The following is a 26,121-nucleotide window of genomic DNA, read 5'->3' as shown; positions in this document are numbered from 1 at the left end:
CCCTAGTGACTGGTGATGTTGAGTATCTTCTCATGTGCTTATTGGCCATTTGTATATTTTCTTTAGAGAAATGTCTATTCAAATCTTTTGCCCATTTTTTAATTGGGTTTTTGCTGTTGTTGAGTTTTAGGAGTTCTTTACATATTCTGGATATTAATCCCTTATCAGATATATAATTTGCAAATATTTTATGGTGTTTTATTCACTCTCCCTTGAGGCACAAAAAGTCTTTAATTTTGATAAAGTCCAACTTACTTATGTTTTCTTTTGTTGCCTGTGACTTTGGTGTCATATCCAAGATCATTATCAAATCAAATGTCTTGAAGATTTCCCATGTTTTTTCCTAAGATTTCTGTAGTTTTAGTGCTTAAGTTTAGCTCTTTGATCCTTGAGTTAATTTTTGTATATGATGTAAGATCAGAGTCCACTTTCGTTCTTTTGCATGTGGATAACCAGTTTTCTTACTAGAACTTTGTAGTTGGTTTTGAAATCAAGAAGCGTGAGTTCTCCAACTTTGTTCCTCTTTTTCAGGATTTATTTGGCTATTTGGGGGTCCCTTGAGATTCCATATAAATTTTAGGTTGAACTTTTCTATTTCTTCAAGAAGCAAAACAAAACAAACAATACAATGCAATACACACCACTGAAATTTTAATAGGGATTGCATTGAATCTGTAGATTGCTTTAGATAGCAATGTCACTTAACAATGTTAACTCTTCCAATCCATGAACACAGGATGTCTTTCTGTTCATTTACATCTCTCAGCAATGTTTTGTAGTTTTCAATATACAAGTCTTTTGCTGCCTTGGCTAAATTTATTCCTAAGAATTTATTTTTCTTTTTTAACAGCTTTATAGAAATATCATTCACTCATTTAAAGTATACAGTTCAATGGGCTTTAGTGTATGCACAGAGTTGTGCAACAATCATCACAATCAACTTTTCATTTTCATCAACCCAAAAAGAAATTTCACACCCACTAGTAGTCACTTCCCATTTCCCCCCCACCTCCCACCCCTAATCAATCACTAATCTTTTTTTTTTTTCTTTTTGGCCATGCCGTGTGGCCTGCAGGATCTTAGTTCCCCGACCAGGGATCAAACCCGGGCCCCGGCAGTGAAAGCACAGAGTCCCAACCACTGGACCACCAGGGAATTCCCCTGTCAATCTCTAATCTATTTCTTATCTTTATAGATTTGCCCATTCTGGATATTTCATTGAAATGAAATGATATAATATGTGGCCTTTTGTGACTGGCTCTTTTCCCTTAACATAATGTTTTCAAGGTTTCTCCAGTTTATAATATGTATCAGTGCTATATTGGAAAAGTTCATTCCTTTTCATTGTCAAATAACATTACATTACATGGATATACCACACTTTATTTATCCAGTCATCAGCTCATGGACATTTGGTTTGTTTCCATTTTTTGGCTATTATGAATAATGCTGCTATAAACATCTGTGTACAGGTTTCTATGTGGACATATGTTTTTATTTCTCTCAGGTATATTCTTAGGATTAGAATTGCTGTGTCCTATGGTAACTCTACATTTAACCTTTTGAAGAACTGCCAGAGTGTTTCCCACAGCAGATGCAACATTTTACATTGCCACCTGCAATGCATGTGGGTTCCATTTTCTCCATATCCTCCACAACACTTGTGATTATCTACTTTTTGACAGGATGTGAAGTGCCATCTCACTGTGGTTTTGATTGGCGTTTCCCTGATGGATAATGTCACTGAGCACTTTTTCATGAGATTATTAGTCATTTTTTGGAGAAAGGTCTGTTCAGATCTTTTGCCCATTTTTATTTATTTATTTTTTTCCAGTTTGAAAGCAGTCACTGTTTATTAACTGACCAGATTACAAAAATAATCATGGTAGATACCTTAGTTCATCCTTCTAATAAGCCTGTTGATCTAGTCTTCCCTGTTGCCAGCATCTTCACCTTCTACAAAATGGGTGGTCTTTTTCTTCATTCTGCTTTGTGGAGAAGACAATTTAAAGGGCCACAGCAAGTTGTCTGATTCTTTGAAATGTTTTCGAATGGTATAGATCTCATGAATCAGATCCTTCCTGCAGATGATGCCATATTTGCCAAGAGACGGAGCAACCAATGCATTATCTGTCAGGGCACTTCGCTTCTTGTTGACTTTGCCATAACCACGCTTGCAGATGAGTTCATTTACTGACTTCAGGTTTGGGTACCCCCATGCAGTGTATGGTTCCACAATTCTCAGCATGTTAATTAACATGCTGAGAATTCACAAAGGTGCCATTGAGCTTCACAAAGGTACCACTGAAGATCTGACGGAGGCTAAGAAGCTGCAACACTCTTTGAACCTTTGGGCTTACACCATTGACACCTCTGATCCTGATGACAAATGCCAATTTGGGTTCTGTGGGTACATAGAAGTTGCTGGCTTTTCTTGCCATCCTAGCCATTCGAATTTCAGTTCTGTACATCTGCCTGTATTCCTTCTGATGGTGCTTAGCTTTTTCATAGATAAGCTTCCTCCCTGCCTTTTGAAGCATCTTTTGGGCAGACTTCTTTCTCAGGCACTTGATCTTAAGCTCTGCAAAATTCTTTCACTTTTTTCTTAAAGTTTTCTGGCACAGCATGAACTTTCTTTTTCTTCTCTTCTGCACCCTCCATGGTAACAGCTGGGAAAGAGCTGCCCATTTTTAAATTGGGTTATTCATTTTTTTAAATTATTGAGTTATAAGAATTCTTTATACAGTCTAGATACAAGTCCTTTAGATATATGATTTGCAAATATTTCTCCCATTTGGTGGGTTGTCCTTACATTTTCTTGATGGTGTCTGTTAAAGCATAAGAAGTCTTAATTTTGATGAAGTCCAATTTATTTTTTTCTTTTCTTACTTGTGCTTTTGGTGTCATCCTTAAGAAATTATTGCCTAATCCAAGGTCATGAAGGAATTTGCAGGTTTGTTTTCTTTTAAGAGTCTTATGGTTTTAACTCTTACAATTAGGTTTATGATCCTTAGAGCTGATTTTTGTATATGGTGTGAGGAAGGAGTCTACTTTCATTCTCTTGCTGATGGCAGTCCAGTTGTTCTAGCACCATATGTTGAAAGACTATTCTTTCTCCATTGGATTATCTTGGCACCCTGTCAGAATTCATTTGACCAAAAAGGTGAAGTACCAGCTTCTCAATTATATCTCATTGCTCTCTATGTCTAATTCTAAAAATTTGTTTGTTGATTTGCAGCATTAATTCCAAAGGTTTGACATGGTGGGAAAGTAAGAACTTTCTCAGGATGGTGGGTAATATTGCTTGGTGGCCAAGCTAAGATTTGTGAAGAATCACACCAGTGCCCCATTCTTTGCTCTGCATCAAAGTAAACTGTTGACACACAATGTTTTTACACAGGGTACTGGTTTCTTGGGCAGAAACTGAATAAGATTTTTTATTTTTTATGGAGTATAATTGCTTCACAATACTGTGTGAGTTTCTGTTGCACAAAAAATTGAGTCAGCCATATGCATACACATGTCCCCATATCCCCTCCCTCTTAAGCCTCCCTCCCATCCTCCCTATTCCACCCCTCTAGGTCATCACAAAGCACCGAGCCAATCTCCCCTGTGCTATGCTGCTTTTTCCCACCAGCCAACTATTTTACATTCGGTAGTGTATATATGTCGATGTTACTCTCACTTCGCCCCAGCTTCACCCTCCCACCCCACCCCATATCATCAAGTCCATTCTCTATGTCAATCTAGTTGCCCTGCAACTAGGTTCATCAGTACCTTTTTTTTTTTTTTAGATTCCATATATATGTTAGCATACAGTATTTGTCTTTCTCTTTCTGACTTACTTCACTCTGTATGACAGACTCTAGGTCCATCCAACTCACTACAAATAACTCAATTTCGTTTCTTTCTATGGCTGAGTAATATTCCATTGTATATAGGTGCCACATCTTCTTTATCCATTCATCTGTTGATGGACATTTAGATCATTATGTAGTGTCCTCCTTTGTCTCTTGTAATAGTCTTTATTTTAAAGTCTATTTTGTCTGATATGAGAATTGCTACTCCAGCTTTCTTTTGATTTCCATTTGCATGGAATATCTTTTTCCATCCCTTCACTTTCAGTCTGTATGTGTCCCTAGATCTGAAGTGGGTCTCTCGTAGACAGCATATATACAGGTCTTGTTTTTGTATCCATTCACCAATCTATGTCTTTTGGTGGGAGCATTTAATCCATTTACATTTAAGGTAATTATCAATATGTATGTTCCTATTACCGTTTTGTTAATTGTTTTGGGTTTGTTATTGTAGGTCTTTTCCTTCTCTCGTGTTTCCGGCCTAGAGTAGTTCTTTTAGCATTTGTTGTAAAGCTGGTTTGGTGGGGCTGAATTCTCTTAGCTTTTACTTGTCTGTAAAGGTTTTAATTTCTCCGTCGATTCTGAATGAGATCCTTGCTGGGTTGAGTAATCTTGGTTGTAGGTTTTTCCCTTTCATCAGTTTCAATATGTCCTGCCACTCCCTTCTGGCTTGTAGAGTTTCCGCTGAAAGATCAGCTGTTGACCTTAGGGGGATTCCCTTGTATGTTATTTGTTGCTTTTCCCTTGCTGCTTTTAATATTTTTCCTTTGTATTTAATTTTTGATAGTTTGATTAATATGTGTCTTGGCGTGTTTCTCCTTGGATTTATCCTGTATGGGACCCTCTGTGCTTCCTGGACTTGATGACTATTTCCTTTCCCATATTAGGGAAGTTTTCAACTATAAGCTCTTCAAATATTTTCTCAGTCCCTTTTTTTTTTTCTCTTCTTCTTCTGGGACCCCTATAACCAAATGTTGGTGTGTTTAATGTTCCCAGAGGTCTCTGAGACTATCCTCAATTCTTTTCATTCTTTTTTCTTTATTCTGCTCTGCAGTAGTTACTTCCACTGTTTTATCTTCCAGGTTACTTGTCTGTTCTTCTGCCTCAGTTATTCTGCTATTGATTCCTTCTAGAGAATTTGTAACTTCATCTATTGTGTTGTTCATCATTGTTTGTTTGCTGTTTAGTTCTTTGAGGTCCTTGTTGAACGTTTCTTGTATTTTCTCCATTCTATTTCCAAGATTTTGGATCATCTTTACTATCATTACTCTGAATTCTTTTTCAGGTAGACTGCCTACTTCCTCTTCATTTGTTTGGTCTGGTGGGTTTTTACCTTCTCCTTCATCTGCTGTGTATTTCTCTGTCTTCTCTTTCTGCTTAACTTACTGTGTTTGGGGTCTCCTTTTTGCAGGCTGCAGGTTCGTAGTTGCTGTTGTTTTTGGTGTCTGTCCCCAGTGGGTAAGGTTGGTTCAGTGGGTTGCGTAGGTTTCCTGGTGGAGGGAACTGGTGCCTGTGTTCTGGTGAATGAGGCTCGATCTTGTCTTTCTGGTGGGCAGGACTGCGTCTGGTGGCATGTTTTGTGGTGTCTGTGAACTTTTTATGATTTTATGCAGCCTTTCTGCTAATGGGTGGGGTTGTGTTCCTGTCTTGCTTGTTGTTTGGCATAGCGTGTCCAGCACTGTAGCTCGCTTGTCGTTGAGTGGAGCTGGGTCTTAACGTTGAGATGGAGATCTCTGGGAGAGCTTTTGCCATTTGATATTACATGGGGCTGGGAGTTCTCTGGTGGACCAAGGTCCTGAACTCAGCTCTCCCACCTCAGAGACTAAGGCCTCACACCTGGCCGGAGCACCAAGACTCTGTCAGTCACTCATCTCAGAAGAAAAGGGAGAAAAAAAAAGAAAGACAGAAAGAAAAAAATAATAAAGTTATTAAAATAAAAAATAAAAAATATTATTAAAAATAAAAATGTAATTAAAAATAAATAAAGAAAAGAGCAACCAAACTAAAAAACAAATCCACCAATGATAATAAGTGCTAAAAACTGTACAAAACAAAACAAAACAATAAAACAGACAGACAGAACCCTAGGACAAATGGTAAAAGCAATGGTATACAGACAAATCACACAAAGAAGCATACACAGAGACACTCACAAAAAGAGAAAAAGGAAAAAAAATATATGTATATATATTAAAAGAAAAGGAAGAGAGCAACCAAATCAATAAACAAATCTACCAATGATAATAAGCTCTAAATACTAAACAAGATAAACATAAAACCAGAAACAAATTAGATGCAGAAAGCAAACCCCAAGTCTATAGTTGCTCCCAAAGTCCATTGCCTCAATTTGGGATGATTCGTTGTCTATTCAGGTATTGCACAGATGCAGGGTACATCTAGTTGATTGTGGAGATTTAATCTGCTGCTCCTGAGCCTGCTGGGAGAGATTTCCCTTTCTCTTCTTTGTTCGCATAGCTCCTGGGGTTCAGCTTTGGATTTGGCCCCGCCTCTGCGTGTAGGTCGCCTGAGGGCATCTGTTCTTCACTCAGACAAGACGGGGTTAAAGGAGCAGCTGATTAGGGGGCTCTGGCTCACTCAGGCCGGGGGGAGGGAGGGGTATGGATGCAGGGTGAGCCTGCAGCGGCAGAGGCTGGTGTGACATTGCAACAGCTTGAGGCGTGCCATGTGTTCTCCCAGTGAAGTTGTCCCTGGATCACGGGACCCTGCAGTGGCGGGCTGCACAGGCTCCTGGGAGGGGAGGTGTGGATAGTGACCTGTGCTCGCACACAGGCTTCTTGGTGGCTGCAGCAGCAGCCTTAGCATCTCATGCCCGTCTCTGGCGTCCACGCTGATAGCCGCAGCTCGCGCCCGTCTCTGGAGCTCTTTTAGGCAGTGCTCTGAATCCCCTCTCCTCGCGCACCCCAAAACAATGGTCTCTTGCCTCTTAGGCAGTTCCAGACTTCTTCCCAAGCTCCCTCCTGGCTAGCTGTGGCGCACTAGCCCCCTTCAGGCTGTGTTCACGCAGCCAACCCCAGTCCTCTCCCTGGGATCTGACCTCCGAAGCCCGAGCCTCAGCTCCCAGCCCCCATCTGCCCCGTCGGGTGAGCAGACAAGCCTCTCGGGCTGGTGAGTGCTGGTAGGCACTGATCCTCTGTGCGGGAATCTCTCCGCTTTGCCCTCCGCACCCCTGTTGCTGCACTCTCCTCTGTGGCTCCGAAGCTTCCCCCCACCCACTACCCGTCTCTGCCAGTGAAGGGGCTTCCTAGTGTGTGGAAACTTTTCCTCCTTCACAGCTGCCTCCCTGAGGTGCAGGTCCCATCCCTATTCTTTTGTCTCTGTTTTTTCTTTTTTCTTTTGCCCTACCCAGATATGTGGGGAGTTTCTTGCATTTTGGAAAGTCTGAGGTCTTCTGCCAGCGTTCAGTAGGTGTTCTGTAGGAGTTGTTCCACATGTAGATGTATTTTTGATGTATTTGTGGGGAAGAAGGTGATATCCACATCTTACTCCTCCACCGTCTTGAAGGTCCCTCTCCAGGATTCTTAATAACCACTATTTATCAATACTTTCGCAGAACACATGAACGGTTGCTGTTGTTAAATGGTGGGGTCATCATGACATCTGGTGCTCATTCAGATGACGCTTCAAGGACTTGTTTTGTCCAAATGTGACAGAACTTCCTTCATTCCAAATGCATGTGTGTGTGTGTGTGTGTGTGCATGTGTGTATACAGACACTCTGATCTTTATAACAATTTCAGATAATCTTTACAAGAACTGAGAAAATGGAATAATTGACTCAGCTTTTTTGTTCCCAATGAAATTATTTATTTGTGTGTGTGTGTGTTTTATTTTAGTTTTTTAAACTTTTTATTTAATATTGGAGTATAGCCAATTAATAATGTTGTGATAGTTTCAGATGCACTGCAAAGTGACTCAGCCATACATATACGTGTATCCATTCTCCCCCAACTTCCCTCCCATCCAGGCTGCCACATAACATTGAGCAGAGTTTCCTGTGCTATACAGTAGGTCCTTGTTGGTTATCAATTTTATTTCATTTTATTTTTATTAAAAAAATTTTTTTTGGCTTCATTGGGTCTTCGTTGCTGCACGTGGGGTTTCTCTAGTTGCAGTGAGTGGGGGCTACTCTTTGTTGCGGTGCACGGGCTCTAGGCATGTGGGCTTCAGTAGTTGCAGCACGTGGGCTCAGTAGTTGTGGCTCATGGGCTCTAGGACACGTGGGCTTCCATAGTTTTGGCGCACAGGCTTAGTTGCTCCACGGCATGTGGGATCTTCCCAGACCAGGGATTGAACCTGTGTCCCCTGCATTGGCAGGCGGATTCTTAACCACTGCACCACCAGGGAAGTCCCTATCCATTTTAAATATAGCAGTGTGTACATGTCAATCCCAAACTCCCTAACTATCACTTCCCCCCACCCTTTCCCCCTGCTAACCATAAGTTTGTTCTCTAAGTCTGTGGTGACTCACAGCTTTTAAAAACAGAAATGCCAGTAGAGCACAGAGGTGTGGAAAAGCTCAAGGAGAAGAGATGGGACTCTCAGAGCACATTAAAGAAAGGAAAGGAAATCATGGCAGTAATATTCAGACTCCATAAAATTAGATTCAACATTAATCTTGTGAGTTACAGACTCATAAGCTGTGGGGCTAAACTTAGTAGCCTCAGAGTTTCTGCAGGACTCCTGAAATTGTTATTAAGGATGGCATGCCTGCTCACAGCACGTGGGAAGCATGGGAATATATTTCACAACCGACAGAAATGCTCAGACCCTCAAGTCTCCTCTCTGAATTAGCAAACAGAAAAAAAGTAATGGCAGCACAGACTTATCATGTTAATAATAACGCCTGCCCTGTATGTGAAGGCATCCACTTCTGTGCTTTAAGAGGATAAAGGGCCAGACTCCAGCATGCACCATTAACCTCTTCCTTGAAAGCTCTACAGTTTCTAAGTAAGACAATTTCCCCTGACACAAGAGCTGCCTCTTAAGCGGTATTGTTAAAATAGATGTTACATATCCAGGTGTGGAAGGAGCCAGGGCCCAGAACTAAATGGGGTGTTTCTAACAAAGGCTCATTGTTTGCGATCTGTTTACAGTGCCTGTTTAACATTGCTAATAATAGCAAAATCACAATTTCCACAGAAGGCAGCGTTGGCAGGAAGATGACATTTAGACGAGTTCAGAACATAAGCAGGAAGCTGCATCCCATTCCTCTGCTTCCCTAACCCCCGGACTCTCTGAAATGGTCAGTTTTGGGGTTCAAGTCCCTCCCTGGTCCCCCTCTGTCCCTCTCCCCACCATTCTTTGGTGAAAATGTGGCTTCTGTGAAAGGCTGGGTCCTGTCTGCACAGGCCAAGCTGCCTTATACCTGGTGTTCATGTCAGAACTGAAACACATCTGCAGGGTGTGGAGAGATGAAGTAAGTAATTTGCCTAAAGTCACACAGCTTGCAAGTGGAAATTTAAGCTCAAAGCTTCCCGACTAGTTTGTCATCTGATTCAATTCAGTGAAAAATAACTCCTACTGAACACATTCTATGTCCAAAGCCTTGTCCTAGGAGCCTGTACAAGTATTTGCACTCCTCTGTTGAGGTTCTTATCATAGATGGCTCTGTGCATCTCTGTTAGATTCTGAGTTCCTTACAGGCATGGATTGTGCCATGTTTATTGGGCCTGCAGCATAGTAAGTGCTCTTAGGTAAATAAGTAAGAGGTAGGTATGGTCCATCTGCAGGTTGCTCATCATCAGTGGGGCAGATTAGTTTAAGTCAACTACCATACCACTCAGACCGATAACTGCATCCATCCATCCATCCATCTGTACACATCCATTTCTTGAACACTTACTGGACATCTATTATATGCCAGACACTGGGAGGGGTAATGGTGAGTCAAAGAAGAATAATAAAGAGTCTTAATGTCAAGGACCTCCCAGTTTATAGAAGGAGATAGAGATTCAACATGTAAAGAGTTGAATTAAAGAATATATGTGTGTGTGTGTGTATATATATATATATATATATATATACCTATATATGTGTGTGTGTATATATATATATATAGCTGAATCACTTTGCTGTACAGCAGAAACTAACACATTATAAATCAACTATACCTCAATAAACTAAAATTTAAAAAGTTGAATTTATAAGACAGCATGGTTTTCCACCTATATGAAGTATCTAGACTAGTCAAATTCATAGAGACAGAAAGTAGAATGGTGGTTGCCAGGGCTGGGGGAGGGGAGAATGGGGAGTTATTGTTCAGTGGGGGTGGAGTTTCACTTTGGGAAGATAAAACAGTTTCTGGAGATGGATAGTGGTGATGGTTGTACAACATGTGAATGTACTCAATTTCACAGAAATGAACACTTAAAAATGGTTAGAATGGTAGATCTTATGTATGTTTTAACAACAAAAAAAAACCCCCTCTAAACAAACAGGGTGGTAAGTACTCTGCAGCCTGAGGACAGCTGACCCCGGGAGCCCAAGCTTGGCCCAGATCCCAGAGCCTTTTGTGCCCCTGCTTGTCTGGAAGGGGGCTTGGGTGGCTGTAGGAATCTGAGCAAATGGAGGTATAGTATCTGGAGGCATATCTTATCTAAGCTATAAGGGAGTTTGCTTCATTATACACTTCCCCTTTCTAGAAGCCATGAGTTCTATCCACAGTGGACACCAAATTAAAAAGTTACTAGGTGAATAAAGAACGTTTGAAGTGATCTATCTCTGCATAACAAACAGTCCCCAAACTTAGTTGCTTAAAATAACAGCCACTCTTTATTTGCTCATGACTCAGCCCTGGGCTGGGCTCAGCTGGGCGCTGTCTCTGCTCCGTGTGGTGCTGACTGCATTTAACCCATGGGTTTGGGGTTGAAAGAGCCAAGATGGCCTCCCCACATGTATGGGGAGAGCTGGGGGCTGGTTGGGACTCCCTGTCCTCATGGAACATCATATTTAATGAGTCAAACTGATTTTTATTACTTTCAATCCATGGAGCTTTGCAAACATCATTTGGCAAAATGGCACCATTTAACAAATAGAAACAACTTAAAAATTCATTACGCATCTTACTTTTGTCATCACTCACTTTATATAATTTACTAGATATTTAAACAGCCTTCTTAGAATTTATAATTTGTTTTGTTTCAAGTGGTATATCATATTTCTTTGTTTTACTAGTGTTTCCTTTACTTATCCTCATAGGCTTAATTACTTTTATTAATTGTTGAATTAAATTGATTTAACAGAAACACTTATTTCTTATAAAGCCACAGAAAGGGTGGATATCACTATTAGAATATTGTTTATTAAGGCTAATTCTCTAATTGTTTTCAAAATGTTTGCTCCCATTTTATAAGTTACATTAAAATGAATATAAAATTTCTAAATTCTCCAGGGGTGGGATCAAGATGGCAGAGCAGGAAGGTCCTGAGCACACCTCGTCTCATGGACACAGCAAAACTACAACTACATATAGAACAATTATCTTTGAGAATGACCTGAAGGCTAGCAGAACAGATTTTCTACAACTAAGGATATAAAGAAAAGGCCAAATCAAGACAGGCAGGAGGGGCAGAGTTGCAGTCTAGTCCGAACCTGCACCCCTGCTGTGGTGACCCACAGGCGGTAAGGATGATCATAACCACAGAGGCCCTGAGGAGGAGGAGTCTGAGCCCCACGTTGGGCTCCCTAGCCCAGGTGTCCTGCACTGGGAAGATGAGCCTCATAATGTTCTTTATATTAGATATAAAGAAACACAGACTGAAAGTGAAGGGATGGAAAAAGATATTCCATGCAAATGGTTGAAAAGAAAGCTGGGGTAGCAATACTTATGTCAGACAAAATAGTCTTTAAAACAAATACTGTAACAAGAGAAAAAAAGGCACTTAACATAATGATAAAGGGATCAATCCAACAGGAAGATATACAAGAAGATATAACACTTGTGAAATATATGCATCCAACATAGCAGCATATAAATACATAAAGCAAATATTAACAGACATAAAGGGAGATGTTGAGAGTAATGCAATAGTAGTAGGGGACTTTAACATCCCACTTACATCAATGGATAGATCATCCAGACAGAAAATCAATAAGGAAACATTGGTCTTAAACAACACATTAGAGTATATGGGCTTAATAGATACATATAGAACATTCCACTCCAAAAGAGAAGAATACACATTCTTTTCAATTGTACATGCAGCATTCTCCAGGATAAATCACATATTAGACCACAAGAAAGTCTCAATACATTTAAGGTTGAAATCATATCAAGCTTGGGAGATTGGGATTGACATATATACACTAAATATGTATAAAATGGATAACTAATAAGAACCTGCTGTATAAAAAAATAAATAAAATAAAATTCAAAAAAAAAAAAGAGGCAGGAGGGTCAAAGTTAGAGAAGATGAAAGGTTGGAAGCAGAGGTCAGAGAGCTGAAAAGATGCTAAGCTGCTGATTTTGAACATGGAGGAAGGGGCCATGAGCCAAGGACTGTAGGTGGCCTCTAGAAGCTGGAGAAGGCAAGGAAATGGATTCTCAGAGCCTCCAGAAGGAAAGCAGCACTGCTTACACTTAACGGTCTCTACATTTTTTCAGATCAAGCAAAAGCAGTAGTTCATGAAGGTGGAGAGATTCATTTGAATAGAACTAATGAATAGGCTCTTGGATTGTTTGATAAACCAATTAATGAAAAGGAGGGAACTGTATGAACACACTGGGAGAAGGCTGAAATTCTTTGCTGATTTGACACAATTTACAGGCATCAATGAAGATATTATAAACTCAACACACAACCTCAAGGAGGACATCAATGACAAACTGGTTAATAAATGTCATCAATTCAAAGAGTATTTAACATTTATGATTAGTCACTGCACAAGAAAATGTGAAATGCCTGAAATCTTATTCTTTTTTTAAAATTAATTAATTTATTTTTTTAAAAAAGTAATCATATCAAGCATGATATGAAACTAGAAATGAATTACAAGAAGAAAACTGGAAAAAACACAAACATGTGGAGACTACACAACATGCTACTAAACAACAAATAGGTTAACAAAGAAATCAAAGAGAAAATTAAAAAATGCTCTGAGACAAATGAAAATGGAAACACAATGTTCCAGAATCTATGGGATGCAGCAAAAGCTGTTCTAAGATGTAAGTTTATAGTGGTACAGGTCTACCTTAGGAAACAAGAAAAATCTCAAGTAAACAAATTAACCCTACACCTAAAGGAACTAGAAAAAGAATGACAAACAAAGCCCAAAGTTAGTAGAAGTAAGGAAATAATAAAGATCAGAGTGGAAGTAAATGAAATAGAGACTAGGTGGTCAAAAGGTACAAACTTCCAGTGATAAGATAAATAAGATAACTGTACAACATTATATAACATTGTTATAAGATAACAACATTTATAAGATAAATCTACATGATTAATATCATTAACACTGCTCTACGTTTTATATAAAAATTGATGAGAGAGGGACTTCCATGGTGGCGCAGTTGTTAAGAATCTGCCTGCCAATGCAGGAGACACAGGTTCGATCCCTGGTCCAGGAAGATCCCATAAGCCACGGAGCAACTAAGCCCGTGTGCCACAACTACTGAGCCTGTGCTCTAGAGCCTGTGAGCCACAAGTACTGAGCCCGCGTGCCACAACTACTGAAGCCCGCGCGCCCTAGAGCCCATGCTCCGCAACAAGAGAAGCCACTGCAATGAGAAACCCATGCACCACAATGAAGAGTAGCCCCTGCTTGCTGCAACTAGAGAGAAAGCCCAAGCACCGCAACAAAGACCCAATGCAGCCGGAAAAAAAAAAAATTGATGAGAGAGAAAATCCTAAGAGTTCTCATCACAAGGAAAAAAATTGTTTTATTTTGTACCTATATGAGATGATGAATGTTCACTAAACTTATTGTGGATTATGATTATGTAAATCAAATCATTATGATATACACCTTAAACTTATATAGGGCTGTATGTTAATTATATCTCAATAAAACTGGAAGAAAAATGAAATAGAGATAAAAATAGAAGAAAATTTCAATGAAACTAAGAGCTGGTTCTTTGAAAAGAGAAATAAAATTGATAAACGTTAGCCAGACTCATCAAGAAAAAAGAGAGATGGCTCAAGTAAATAAAATCAGAAATGAAAGAGAAGTTACTACCAACACCACAGAAATACAAAGGATCATGAGATTACTATGAAGAATTGTATGCCAACAAATTGGACAACCTGGAAGAAATGGATAAATTCCTAGAACACACAGTCTTCCAAGTTTGAATCAGGAAGAAATAGGAAATCTGAATAGACTGATAACTAGTTATGAAGTTGCATCAAAAACTCCTAACAAACAAAAGTTCAGGACCAGATGGCTTCACAGGTGAATTCTACCCATCATTTAAAGAAGAGCTAACACCTATCCTTCTCAAACTATTCCAAAAAAAATTGAAGGGGAAGGATGTTTCAAAACTCATTCTACAAGGCCAGCATTACCCTGATACTAAAACCAGATAAAGACACTACCAAAAAAGAAAATTACAGGCCAATATCCCTGATAAACATAGATACAAAAATCCTCCATAAAATATTAACAAACTGAATTCAACAATACATGAAAACAATCATACACCATGATCAAGAGGGATTTACTCCAGGGATGCAAAGATGGTTTAGTATCCATAAATCAATCAACATGATACACTACATTAACAAAAGGAAGGATTAAAAATCATATGATCATCTCAATAGCTGCAGAATAAGTATTTGATAATATTCAAAATTTATGATAAAAACTCTCAACAAGGGCTTCCCTGGTGGCGCAGTGGTTAAGAATCTGCCTGCCAATGCAGGGGACACGGGTTCGTGCCCTGGTCTGGGAAGATCCCACATGCCGTGGAGCAACTAAGCCCGTGAGCCACAACTACTGAGCCTGCGTGTCTGGAGACTGTGCTCCGCAACAGGAGAGGCCACGACAGTGAGAGGCCCATGCACCGTGAGGAAGAGTGGCCCCCGCTCGCCGCAACTGGAGAAAGCCCTCGCACAGAAACGAAGACCCAACACAGCCAAAAATAAATAAATAAATAAAATTAATAAGAGGATTCCCAGCCATTGGTCACTGGGGATGCTTTAAAAAAAAAAAAAAAAACTCTCAACAAAGTGGGTATAGAGGGAACATACCTCAACATAATAAAGGCGATATATGACAAACCTACTGCTAGCATCATTCTCAATGATGAAAAGCTGAAAGATTTTTCTCTAAGATCAAGAACAAGACAAAGTTGCCCACTATCACCACTTTTATTTAACATAGTATTGGAAATCCTAGCCACAGCAATCAGACAAGAAATTGGAAAGGAGGAAGCAAAACTGTCACTATTTTTTATAGTGGTAATATACATTATATATAGAAAACTCTAAAGACCACCAAAAACTATTGAAACTAATAAATGAATTCAGTAAAGTTTCAGTATACAAAACCAACAAATTCGAAGAAATCTATCACATTTCTATACACTAATAATGAATTATCTGAAAGAGAAATTAAGAAAACAATCCCATTTACAACTGCATAAACAAGAATAGAATATCTAGGAATAAATCTAACCAAGGAAGTGAAAGACCTTTTCTCTGAAAACTATAAGACATTTATGAAATTAATTGAAGATGACACAAATAACTGGAAAGATATACTGTACTTATGATTGGAAGAATTAATATTGTTAAAAGGTCTATAATATCCAAAGCAATCTATAGCTTCAATGCAATTCCTATCAAAATACCAATGGCATTTTTCACAAAACTGGAACAAATAATCCTAAAATTTCTGTGGACTCCCCAAAACCCGAATAGCTGAAACAACCTTAAGAAAGAAGAACAAAACTGGAGGAATCACGCTCCCTGATTTCAAACTATACTACAAAGCTATAGTAATCAAAACAGTCTGGCACTGGCACAAAAACAGATACATAGATCAATGGACCAGAATAGAGCCCAGAAATAAACCCATGCTTGTATGATCAATTAATTTATGACAAAGGAGCCAGGAATATACAGTGGGGAAGAGACAGTCTTTTCAATAAATAATGTTGGGAAAACTGGACAGCTACATGCAAAAGAATCAAACTGGTCTGTTTTCTCACACTACATACATAAACTCAAAATGGATTAAAAAATTAAATGTAAAACCTGAAACTATACAACTCCTAGAAGAAAACATAGACAGTATGCTCTTTGACATCAGTTTCAGCAATATTTTTTTGTCTGTCTCCTCAGGCAAGGGTAACAAAAGCAAAATAAACAAGTGGGACCTAATAAAACAAAAAAGCATTTGCCCAGTGAAGGAAACCATCAACAAAACAAAAGGCAACCTACTGAATGGAAGAAGACATTTGCAAGTGACTTATCCAATAGGGACTCACAGAATATAAATGAAGAACTCACACAACTTAATAGCAAAAAAAAAAAAAAAAAAAAAAAGAAAAAGAGAAAACAAAAAATCCCAAAAAACAGTCAGATTAAAAAATGGGCAGAGGACCTGAATAGACATTTCTCCAGGGAAGATGTACTTACGGCCAATAGACACATGAACAGAGGCTCAACATCACTAATCATCAGGGAAATGCAAATCAAAAGCACAGTGAGATATCACCTCACACCTGTCAGAATGGCTATTATCAAAAGACAGCAAATAAAAAATGTGTTAGTGAGAATGTGGAGAAAGGGGAACCCTCATACACTGTTGGTGGGAATGAAAATTGGTGCAGCCAATATTGAAAACAGTATAGAGGTTCCTTCAAAAATTAAAAATAAAACTACCATAAGATCCAACAATTCCACTTCTGGATATTTACATCAAGAAAATGAAACCACTAATTTGAAAAGATATATGCACCCCTGTATTCTTTGCAGCATTATTTACAATAGCCAAGATATGGAAGCAACCTAAGTGTCCATCAACAGATGAATGGAAAAAGAAGATGTGACATATATATATATATATATATATATATATATACACACACACACACACGCAATGGAACACTTCTCAGCCATAAAAAGAACAAAATTTTGCCATTTGTTACAACATGGACAGACAGACTTAGGGGTTATTATGCTAAGTGAAATAAGTCAGACAAAGACAAATACTGTATGATATCACTTATATGTGGAATCTGAAAAACAAAACTAACAAACATGAAAACAAAACAGAAACGGACTCATAGATACAGAGAACAAACTGGTGGTTGCCAGAGAGCAGGGTGTTGGGGGATGTTGGGTGAAATCGATGAAGGGGATTAAGAGATACAAGCTTCCAGTTATAAAATAACAAGTCAGGGTGATGTATATACAGCACAGGGAATGTAGTCAATAATATCAAAATAACTTTGGTGACAGATGGTTACTAGACCTCATGGTGATCAATTCACAGTGTATATAATTGTTGAATCATCGTGTTGTACACCTGAAAATAATACCATATTGTATGTCAACTATTCTTCAATAAAATTTTTTTCTAAATTTTTTATCATTACAGCATTACAAACTGTTCATTGATATCAAAAATTCTTTCAGTTTTAGCCTCAGTTCCCAGATCATCAGAGATATTATTTAATTCTCTGTGTTTATTTGATGTATGGTATTGTTGCGGACTGAACTGTATCCCCCACTAATTCATATGTTGAAGCCGTAACCCCCAATGTTTGGAGATCGGGACTATAAGAAGGTAATGAAAATTAAGTGAGGTCATAATGGTGGGTCCTTAATCCGATAGGAGTGGTGTCCTTATAAGAAGAGGAAGAGACACAGATTCCTTTCCCTCTTCCTCTCCCTCCCCATCTGTGTGTGCACAGAAGAAAGGTCATCTGAAGACATGGTGAGAGGGCGATCATCTGCAAGCCAGAGAGAGAGCTCTCACCAGAAACTAAACTTTCCAGTACTTTGATCTTGAACCTCTAGCTTCCAGAACTGTGAGAAAATAAATTTCTGTTGTTTAAGCCACCCAGTCTGTGATATTTTGTTATGGCAGCTGGAGCAGACTAATACAATAATAAATACAAAGCTTCAAGAAAAAAATTTACAGTGAATTATTGACTTTACATCTTTCATTGCATCATCCAGGGGTAATTGAATACAGTGACTTAGTGCCAAATTAAAAACATTTAAAAACATTTCTAAAATTTTGGCTGAAATATCAGACTTTCTCCCTAACATACAGGCACTAGCACTGTCTGAACAAAAAGTTTCCATGAAAATATATCTCATTGACACCATTTTTCTTAAACATTGACAATAAAGTTTGGTCATTATTTCAAGTATTATTCCTTCCAACTCCACAAGATAAACAAAATTTAAAATTTCTCACTTTAAAATAAATTTTTAATATGCTTTTATATGAAACAGTTGAAGGTTCATAGAAAGTGAATATTTTACTCTTTTGGTTTATAACTTTTAAAATAAGTTGTTTTCTCATTTCAGTAGATATATGTTTTCCAACAAGTGGGAACATAAATCTAGAATGTAATGTATTCTTATATAGGTACTATCCTTTTTAAAATGGCTATTGAGTATTTCACGTTTGGAAATGCTTGATTGTGTTTAAACACATGCTGGCTAGTGTTAACCTTTTAAAAGGTACTTTCTTAATATTTTTAATCATTTAATCAACATTTTGTTAAACTTAGAAGATTTTGTTCTTTCAAATACATTATTGTGTGAAACTGATCTTTTGATTGTTTTTCTCATTGATAATTACAATTTTCTTTTATTGAACCATGAGCTTTGGCAAAATGTGATTGCCACTCTGATGAATATCTAAATCTTTTAACAGTCAACTCAGAGCACCATTTGCATCCCATGTTTATATCCCTAGCACTGATGAGACACTTATATTTTTGTTAAAGTAATCTAATTATTTTGCATTAAAGAAATAAAAAGTATTGTGTGAATTTGCACTGATTCTTGCACAGTGTAAAAATGTTCAGGTTGTTTGGATTTCCACACAGTAAGTATTCTAGGCTATACTTCATTATTAATATTGCTTGTTCTTTGCAGACTCAGAAGATTGAGTTGTATGATATTTAAATGGAACATTAATAAATGTATCCATGTTGATTTTCTCTTTATTCTGTGAGTTTTTAATATTTTATTTATAAATTCTTAAGTTTATAAATATCGAAGCACTACATTTACCACTTACACAAGCATTACAATGCACAAATACAACTAAAGTAACAACTATTTAGAATCAGTGGCAACCACATGATTTCAGTACAGTGATAAACCAGGATGTCAATAGCATGGTGTGCTCTGTGATAAATAAGCATCCGAGAGGCCCGTTTATCAATGATCCTTGTGACATCCTATGACAACTGGCCCAAATGAATGAGTTTAATTTAGAATTTTTAATTATTTATTAATTTTCCTGTTTGCTGCAGAAACTGTAATACTACTTACCAATTGGAACAGAAATCTTTCAAGAGTATCACAATCACTGCAGTTATACCAGTGAGGGAATAGGAAGTTCAGGGCTGGTCGGGTGGCCCAGTTATGATGTCAATGGTATTTCCTCCCTCTGTCTTTTTGGCTTCTCCATTCTTTTTTTTTAGGACTTGTAAATTTTAAGTAGGAAAAGAATAACTTAAGGTAATTTGTTTCTACTTGTATTCTTGTATACATGTATGCATGCATTTACTCATTCATTCAGCATATACCCATTATACAAAACATTGTGCTACGTGCAAGGGATATTTAAAGAACCAGGTTCTGACCTCAAGGAGCTAACAGTATATAAAAGAGATACATGAGTAAACATAATAAAATATGGTGATGACAATTCCTCTTTTTTTCCCTTACTTCCAACATGCAATTTTCCTCTAAATCTGACACATACCTTGAATTCTTCCTCTTCTCTCCATCTTGGCTTCTCCATTCTTAATGTGTTGATTTCCTTCTCATGATCACAAGACGGCTGGTGTGCCTCCAGGCATCAGGTTTGCATTCCAGGTAAAAAGAAGTATATATCTCACAGGTTCAAGCTGTGTCACATGGCCACTCCTACCTGCACAGTGGCTAGGAAAAAAATCAAGTAATTGGCTTTTCAATGTCTACAGTAGCTGAAACAATGTAGGTTGGTAGGATATTATCATTTATAAGAAATATATCAATATATTTGGTCATTCAAATGTCTACCATCTTAGCTCACTGCTCCCAAAACCCCTGAAATGTCCTGAGCGATAAGAGCAGTGGGAGCATCTTTTGTGATAATATTTGGTCTCTTGTCCTCAGTTCCTGAAATCACTTCAGAGCCAGAAAGGTGAAATGGTGTCTCGTTATTCATAACAAGCCCCTTTCCACCACAACTGGGTTTATGTTAACGGTGTGACTTTTGGAAAGCACATAAGGATGGGGGCTAGTTGTGCAGGGAATCAACCATGAATAGAGGGTTGGAACTTTTAGCCCCACTCCCTGATTTCTGGGAAGGGGAGAGGGGATGGAGGTTGACTCTGTTACCAATGATTTAATCCATCATGCTTGTGTAATGAAGCCTCCACAACAGTCTAAGAGGACAAGATTTGGAGAGCTTCCAGGTTGCTGAACCAGAACCCATCGCTGTAGGTGGTGCATCCCAAACTCCATGGGGACAGATGTTCCTGTGTTCAGGACCCTTTCAGATTTTGTCCTATGTATCTCTTGATCTGGCTGTTCATTCGTATCCTTTAACATCCTTTGTAATAAACTGGTAATCTAGTATGTAAACTAGATTGCTAAGTACTGTGAACCACTCTAGCAAATTAATCAAATCCAAGGAAGGAGTCATTGGAACCTCCAAATCAATAGCCAGCCAGCAGAAGCACAGGTAACAACCTGGTCTTGTGATCGGCATGTGAATTGGAGGACTGGCTTATGAGACTGAGCCCTTAACTTGTAGAATCTGATACTATCTCCAGGTAGACAGTGTCAGAATTGAGTTGAATTGTAGGTCACCAGCTGGTTTCTGAGGGTTGCTTGGTGATGTGGGAAAATCCTCCACATTGGAATTGGGTGCAGAACACTTTAGCTGGTCACTCAACATCTGTTTCTAATCACTTTATTCTTTGTCTTCCTACACTGTGTCATAGCCACTATTTTTTTTTTTTTTAAAGACACTGCCTTGTGAAAGAGTTATTACCTCAGCAATTAGACTGGGAACCTTGTGGATCCCTAACAATGCCCACAACATATGGGTACTAAACAACAGTTGTTGAATAAATAGTAACCGCCTGGGGTTCTTATTTTCTGAAATTCTACCACTGCAGTCACCTTTACTGAGATACCATTCGATAACCAATAAAACTAAATAAAGCATGGCTGGGGAAAGGGCAAGGAAAATAGAGGCTGTGATATGGATGGAGACTTGAAAGTCAGAGTGGTAGGATAATGAAATTTTCTTTTGATGTAGAGACTTCTGATTCTGGTAATGCTGGGCTAGATAATTCAGACCAATCCTCCGACTGAACACAATTTTAAAAGCTGGATGAAATATAAAAACATCTTCTTAAAAGCACCAAAGACTCAACAAGGAAGTAAGAAATTACTGGGGTCGAGTTCTGAGAGTGGTTGGGAATCTAGAAACACCAGCCTAGCACTTGGGGTCAATTTTGCCCTAGAGGCATTTGCTAATCTAGAAGAGGTGGCTGAGAGGCTGCTTTTAGTGCTTTGCAGGGTGGGAGCAAAAGTCAGAGTCCAAGGACCACCCAGACTTGGGACTTGAAAACCCGCTTGCTTTGGCTTGGGATCCAAAAGGACTGTTGCATGTGAATAAGAGTGAACCAGAAAAAAACCAGCCCTCACACAGACCACAGTCAATGGGTAGCCCACAAATCTCAATCCCTGAAATTGGATTGAGGTAATTCTAGAGTGTTCATTTCCCCTAGACACTTGGTAAATGAAGTAGAAAATTTTCTTTGGAGAAAGATAACATCATCTTAGACCTCAAATTTCCACAAGAACTTTTCAAAACAATGTTTGACATACAATAAAAAATTACTAGACAGATGAGGTGCTAGGACTCCGTAAGCAAGAACCAGCAGAAACAAATGACAACAGATCAGCCTTAAAGGGACTCCAAATATTGAATGGTCAAATTTCCCTTTGAGATTATCGTATCGTTTTGGTGTTACAAAAATTTATGCAGTATAATTACAACAATTAAAAGAAATAATTGATATCAAGTAAAAAGCAAAAATAGAGCTAGAAAGAAATATACCAACCACTTTTGTGTTAGTGGTGTCTGAGGGTGGTAAATTATAGCGTTTGCTTCATCTTTTTCCATCTCTGTATTTCCAAATTTTCCTTAATGAAACTTTATACTTAGAGACATACTTAGGTGAAAGATAAAGTGGCAAAAAATATAACACAGAGCAGGGCTGAATTCACAGGTGTGCAACCTCTACAGTTGCAGGGTGTGGGGCGGGGGTAGTCCTGTACTCAGAAGGGCCTCAACCCTGGTTTAAAACTCTGCCGGTTGCTATCTTGAAATTCTTAATATATATATCAATACATTTAAACAAGAAGCCCCACACTTTCATTTTGCGCTTGGCGGTGCAAAGTATGCAGACCCAGAGGCAATTAAATGTTGACCCTTATGCAGATAAGGAAACCGAGATTTAAAGAGGTTTAGAAAGTTGCACTTAGAACGGAGTCTGACTGCAAAACCACATGCTCTTGACACTTCCACTAGACCAACACCAGTACACACAGAGTCACTGCTGCTGCCTCTCCGGCCCAACGGTCCGCAAAGTCTAGTTTCCTCATTCCCAAGGTCAGACGGCGGGGGAGGGTGGAGGCGGCGAGTGAAAGACGCTCATGGAGAATTTTTCAGGGATGCGCTGCAAACGCAGCCCGGAGCATTAAATCCACAGCTTGGGAAAACCCACCCGAACAACCCTGGGTTCCAAGAGCTTGTCCCGTGTCCCCAACCAACACGAGTCTACGCCCCTCGGCACCACATTTCCCACTCCCGAGCAAGTGGCGAGATGCGGGAGCGGCTCCTGCAGCCTTTAGGTACGAGGTACACACATACCCTTCCGCAGCTTCCCGCCTCCTCCAGACGCACGTGTTTAAAGAGTCCCTGCTCCTCCTCACCCCGCCCCACCTCGGCACGGCCGTCCTGCCCCGCCTACGCCGCTGGCTTCAAGTTTCCTCGGAGAGGCCGGCTCGCGCAACCGCAGCGGCGGTGGCGACCGGGATTCTGGCTGCGCTTGGCCGCCCACCTTTCCCCAGTCTCCGCCCGCCGGGGAGGGCGTGCTCGGTGGAGCCGGAGCCGAGGGTGGGGCGCCGAGAGGGAGGGGATCCCCGGCTGCACGTCTTCAGTTCTCGCAGGGCCACAGGCAGCGGCAGCAGCAGGTGGAGCGAGCTTCCGCGGCGAGCAGCTCTTGGCCTGAGATCCACTCCAGCTGCCCGGGCGGGAGCAGGCCCGCTGGGCTGGAGCCCGTGCCCGGCCCGGTCCACCCCCTAGTTTCCGGGGAACTTGTATTATCGAGGCCGGTGGGCCGGGGGCCGCAGCAGAGGCCGGGGCCGGGCGCTCCCAAGAGCGCAGGGCAGCCCTGGAAGCCGCGTCCGGTGCGCAGGACCAAGGGGACCTGGCTCTTCCCGGCTACCTAAAGACCTGTTCTCCGGGGAAGGAGCCGCTGCCGGCTCTAGGACTTGGGAGCAGCTCGGCGTCCGCCCGGGCACCTCGCTGGACGCTCTCGGTTGGCGCCTGGCTGGCGCGGGAGAGTCCCGAGCGGCGCTCTCGGCTCTCCTGTGCGGCTTAGGCGCGGAAGGCAGGGGGCTCTTCCCTGGGATTCCGGGGCCACGGGAGCTGTTCACGCGGTCCTCCGTGGAGTCTTCGCAACCCTCGCCGTGTTGTCTCGAGAAGCTCGCTGGTTGACGCTAATCTGCAGGAGTTCTCTACTGATTTGGTTTCTTCCTCGATTTGGGGACAGTTCCCGCCAACGACGCCCGACGCACCTATTTTCGCTAACAAGCTGGAGTCCCGGGTCGCCAGAGCCTGCGGGAATCCTGTCCCTGTTCGCGGACTCTCAAGGCTCTTTCCGCTTGTCTTACCTCCTCCTAGCCACTGGCCTCGAGGGGAGGGTGCAGACCTGGCTCTTTTTTGCCCCCCTTTTGAGGGAGTGCGGTCCTTGAGGGGGACATCGGCCTCCTAGGCGCTGCTTTGTGTGTGGTGGGGCTGGAGTGCGGACGGTCCCCGGCCGGCCATGGCCTTCACTTTCGCTGCTTTCTGCTACATGCTGTCGCTGGTGCTGTGCGCTGCGCTCATCTTTTTCGCCATCTGGCACGTGAGTAACCGGCAGCGGCTTCTAACTCTTCTCTTTCGCCCCCAAACGCGCTCCTGGCCACCTCCTTCTCCAGGTTCCCGAAGATGCCACCTCACTTAATCCACATTGCGAGTGTGGACGGATGGGAGGCCGGCTGCGGCCGAGGTTAGACCCTCTGCCGCTCCGTTGTCCCGGGGCGGGAGACGGTTCGCGGCAATCCTGAGGCCGGGAGCGCCTTCGGTGCCCTGGCTACTGGCTGTAGGCGGAGGGACCGCCGGTTTCCGGGGCAGAGCACCCTTGCCAGGGCCTGGCCTTGTGTACCAGACCCCGGGGATTAGCGTCCACAGCCCCATCTACCCCCTTACTTCCCCGGCCCCCTCCTCTGCTGCCCGCGGAGGCGAAGGAGAAGCGCCACCGTCGGCCAGGCAATTAGTCAAGTAATTATAACAACTAAACATTTGAAATGTCAGCATCTGTGGTGGGTTGCATTTAGACATGATTGGAGACAAAGTGGAGACACGACGGGAGCGCCTTGTAAGAGGAAGTAGGGAGAGGCCGGCCCGGGGAGCAGAGTGGACGGGAACCAGGTTATGGGGGTCGGCAAGGAAGGCTGCGGGCGGCGAGGACGAGAGAAAAGCGAGGAGGAGGCAAGGGAGACTGGGGAAAGACGGGCGTGAGTGAGGCTGTGCAGGGTGGTCACGTAGAGAGAGGCGGAGGAGGGCGAGTTTCCTCCTTTGCCTTCCTAGGGTCCGAAACAACCAAGTCCCGAAAGACTTTGCAGGTGGCGCATCTCCGCTTGGTCAGGTCCGCAGCATCTCCAGGGGGCACAAACTTGCGTGCTGCCCTTCCTGGGGCTACACCAGGTTGAGGGCAGTCGTGGCGAGTCCTGGTTCTGCAGGTGTGGTGTGGGAATAGTGGACAGAGTGCTTCTGAACAGAAGGAGGAAGAGAGGGAGAGAGGAGTGAGGAATGCTGGTTCTCTCATAAAGGCAGCACAACATTGGCCAAGTCAGTTGAACTCCCAGAACTTGGTCCTCTGAGGTTGTTTAAGCTCCCTGGACTCACCCTCAGAAGTTTGGTGGGAAGAATGGTTAAGGTCACATGTTTTAGAAGGAGCAGCACCTCAGTGCATCTTCCTGCCCAGCAAGTCAGGTGGCAGGGAAGGGTCCCAAGATGAAATTCTGGAGGCATGGTGCTGGTGAGCCTCAGAGAGCACGCATGCAGTGGGCGATGACCCGGAATGAAGACCAGAAGAAAATTGCGTGGTGGGTGAGATGCCGGTGTTTTGTACAAATGGTTTCTAGAGTGAGAGGGTTTATCTTAAAATAGAACTAAGCAGCTCGAGCAGCTCCTGTTACAAGGCTCTCTGACAGGGAGGAGCAGGAACCCCGGGAGGAGGAAGACTTCTAATTGTGTCACCTTAGGGAAGACGCTTAGGGAAGACATCTCAAAAGTGAGAAAGTTGACCTGGATGATCTCCAAGCCTCCCCTGAGGTCTAAGATGGTGTAAGTCTGTGAATCAGTTGCCTTAGGAATCTGGGGGTGAGAGAGAAGGAATTCAGACATGGGAATTTCGGGACTGATCAAAAATCCTGCGAGTGAGGAGTGATGGGATTTTGCACCGTCTCTTCCTCTGCACGGGAAGGCTGGGTCTAATCTACAGTGGAGAACTGAGACTTGAAGTTGTTGACAGTTGTTAAGGGAAAACAAAACTTTTCCTAACTTAGAATGAACAGGGGGTGCAGAATAGATCATGCCCAAACAGTGCAGCAGACCTCTACTAGTGTGTTTGAAAGGAGCTTTCTGTGCTTCTTTGGATTTGGTGAGGTGTTTGCAATGTAGAAGGCTTAACTACCTCTCTTTCTCAGAAATACTTCATTTGCTGTTTCTTTATGTTTTTGCCTTGGCCAGAGAGTGGCAGGTACCAGAGAGCTCCATCA

At 41.3% G+C, this 26,121-nt stretch overlaps 1 protein-coding gene and 1 pseudogene across 4 annotated transcripts in view; one reads left to right on the top strand and one right to left on the bottom strand.

Moving 5' to 3' along the window:
* Positions 1-26,121, top strand: part of CNIH3 (cornichon family AMPA receptor auxiliary protein 3) — a 271,720-nt gene that overhangs the window by 122,120 nt on the left and 123,479 nt on the right. The window lies entirely within an intron of this gene.
* LOC118894753 lies at positions 1,855-2,661 on the bottom strand (annotated as a pseudogene).

This window comes from Balaenoptera musculus, chromosome 1 (genome assembly GCF_009873245.2).
Source record: "Balaenoptera musculus isolate JJ_BM4_2016_0621 chromosome 1, mBalMus1.pri.v3, whole genome shotgun sequence".
NCBI classification, from domain to species: Eukaryota; Metazoa; Chordata; class Mammalia; order Artiodactyla; family Balaenopteridae; genus Balaenoptera; species Balaenoptera musculus.
The sequence above is the reverse complement of the archived record's forward strand: the minus strand, read 5'-3'. Positions and strand labels throughout refer to the sequence as shown.